This window comes from Cucurbita pepo, chromosome 8, assembly GCF_057944985.1.
Source record: "Cucurbita pepo subsp. pepo isolate OVF chromosome 8, ASM5794498v1, whole genome shotgun sequence".
In the NCBI taxonomy this organism is placed as follows: Eukaryota; Viridiplantae; Streptophyta; class Magnoliopsida; order Cucurbitales; family Cucurbitaceae; genus Cucurbita; species Cucurbita pepo.
Genome location: NC_141805.1, coordinates 7813419 through 7816560, shown reverse-complemented (window position 1 = coordinate 7816560; position 3142 = coordinate 7813419). Strand labels below are relative to the sequence as shown.

Here is a 3142-nt window from a genome sequence, read left to right as displayed (position 1 = left end):
TATATAGTTTCAGTATGTTGACGGTATGATTTTAGTTTATTAAAGAGTTGTTGTTAATGATTTACATGTATGCTTAATTAGCTACTTTACATACATAGTTGTTCTCTTATTCGGGAGAAGAGAGGGAGCAATGAAATCCTCTTTAATACTCTAGTTCCATAGCAAGGAGACTTGAAGGGTAATAGAAGGGTTAGGAATAATTCTTCTCCTAGAGCCTTGTTAATAGAAATTACAACGATTACGGAAATAATCACCATTCATGACCCTCGGAAGTGGCTTGAGAATCTATTAAAAGGAACTAAAATCTACCACAAAACTCAACAACTTATCTATTTAATCTCTCTTAGCCGAATCTTCCTCATTATAGTTGATTTTCTCATCATTCTCTTTTTTTCGACAGCAGTGACACTCTGTTTTAGTTTTGTTTAAATAGTTAAAATCTCCAACACCCATTTGAATGTTACCCAAAAACTCACTTAATTTCCAGCGATAAAATTAACCAAAAAGATAGGTTCCCTGTGGAATCGATAATTTACTTATTACTTGTTACTTGTGATAGTGTAGACTTGCACTTATTCTTGTGAATTTTACATCATTTTATTATATACATCCACAAGCGATCAAGTTTTTGGCGCCGTTGCCGGGAAACCTAATTTGGTTATTTTACTTGTTGTAGATTTTCGTGAGTTGGAGCAAAAAAGAAACCATAGTAAGCTGAATTTTCTGCTGTAGAATTGAGCTTACTGCTGCAGAATTCTATGCATGAACCCACCTACGGGTTTGAAATTTATTTTTCATCCCGAAATAGAGAGAACCTTTAGACGAAAGTTGAGGGAGAAAAAGAAAATGACAGAACAGAATATACAGCAAATGGCCCAACTGAATCGAGAGTTCGAAAATCTAGTGATGATGGCTAATCAAGAGAGAATTACTGCTAATGCCATTCATCTAGCCGATGATAGAGAAAGAGCAATCCGAGCATATGCACACCCAGTTGTGGAAGAGCTAAATTCGTGCATTATTAGACCCGAAATGCAAGCAACCACGTTTGAGCTAAAGCCCGTGATATTTAAAATGTTGCAAACCATTGGGAAATTTCATGGACTACCGTCAGAAGATCCCCACCTACATCTAAAGTCATTTTTGGGACTTAGTGACTAAATTCGATTTCAGGGAGTGGATAAAGACGTGATTAGATTGAGCTTATTCCCTTATTCTTTGTGGGATGGTGCTAAATCATGGTTGAATACCTTAGCACCGAAAAGAATTGATTCTTGGAATAGTCTAGCTCAGAAATTTCTGATCAAGTACTTTCCACCCACTAGAAACGCACCACTAGAAACGCACGGTTCAGAAATGAGATTGTTGCTTTTCAACAGTTTGAAGATGAGACATTAAGCGAAGCTTGGGAAAGATTTAAGGAGATGCTTAGAAAGTGTTCTCACCATGGACTACCTCATTGTATACAAATGGAGACTTTCTACAATGGATTAAATATTGCAACTAAACAAGTAGTTGATGCTTCCGCCAATGGAGCTATTTGTCAAAGACATACAATGAAGCATATGAGATTTTAGAGAGAATAACATCTAACAATTGTCAATGGGCTGACGTGAGAAGCAACCCAGGAAAGAAGACCCGAGGAGTACTTGAAGTTGATGCTTTGTCCTCTATCAATGCTCAACTAGCTTCGGTGACTAATATTTTACAAAATCTAGCGTTTTGACAAGGTCCAATGATCAAAGCACCAGTCCATACAGCTGCTGTGATGACCCAGACAGCAACCGAATCTTGTGTATATTGTGGAGAGGAACACACTTTTGATCAATGTCTAAGCAATCCGGCCTCAATTCTTTATGTGGGGAATCAAGCTAGTCAAGGCGACCCAAAAAATAATCCCTCCTCAAATACTTATAATCCGGAGTGGAGAAACCATCCAAACTTCTCATGAAAGGGACAAGGCTCATACAACCAACAAATGCCACCTAAAGCAAATTACCCTCCGAGTTTTGGATTACAAAATCAATTGACATATGGTTCTCAACAAGCCACCACCCAAAGGGAAGGAACTAGTCAAGCTCAACACATACCGGGAATATCACTTGAGAGCCTAATAAAGAAATATATGGCTAAAAATGATGCTGCGATACAAAGTCAACAAGCATCATTGCGAAATTTGGAAGTTCAAGTAGGTCAATTAGCAAATGAGTTACGAAATAGACCTCTTAGTAAGCTGCCAGCAGACACCAAAATGCCAAAAAGAGAGGGAATGGAACAATGTCAAGCAATAGAGTTGAGAAGTGGGAAAGAAATACCCAACAGAAGAGAAAAAAATTAAAGAACACGGTGATATTCGCTCTCAAGAAACTGCTGATACACAGCAGAGAAAGGAGGAAACTGTTGTGCAGGAAAAGCACAACAAAAATGATGCAGAAGCTACTGTACATAAAGAACACAGTAGAAATTATGCAGAAATTGTGAAACCTCCTAAATCGCAAACATCAGTCAGCAGTGGACAAGAAAGCAGAATATACACACCAACATCTCCTTTTCGACAAAGAATAAAAAAGAAAGAAGGAAGAAGCTCACTTTGAGAAGTTCATGGACATATTTAAGGAAATTCACATAAATATACCATTAGTTGAAGCTTTGAAGCAAATGCCAAATTATGTGAAATTCTTGAAGGATGTGCTCACCAATAGAAGAAAGTTTGAAGAATTCAAGCTGGTACCATTGAATGAAGAGTGTAGTGCAATATTGAAAAACAAGATCCCACTAAAGGAGAAAGACCCCGGTTCATTCACAATTTCAATATCAATAAGAGGGAAGAAGCTAGGTCGAGCATTATGTGATTTGGGATCAAACATTAATCTAATGTCGCTATCTATTTACAAAAAGTTAGGTATTGGTGAAGCTAGACTAACTATAGTCACTCTTCAACTAGCAGATCGATCTTTCACTCATCCAGAAGAAAAAATCGAAGATATCCTAATTCAAGTGGACAAGTTCATATTTCCAGCTGATTTTATCATTTTAGATTATGAAGCGGATCATGATGTGCCAATTATCTTGGGGTGACCATTTTTTAAAACTGGAAGAACATTGGTAGATGTCCACAAGGGAAGAATAATGTTGAGAATGA

At 37.3% G+C, this 3142-nt stretch overlaps 1 non-coding gene across 1 annotated transcript; it reads right to left on the bottom strand.

Moving 5' to 3' along the window:
* Nucleotides 1-1347: 1347 nt before the first annotated feature.
* LOC111784218 (small nucleolar RNA R71) lies at nucleotides 1348-1453 on the bottom strand. Its single transcript, XR_002813498.2, has one exon. It is a non-coding gene; the product is annotated as a small nucleolar RNA R71 (small nucleolar RNA).
* Between the last annotated feature and the right edge of the window lie 1689 nt (nucleotides 1454-3142).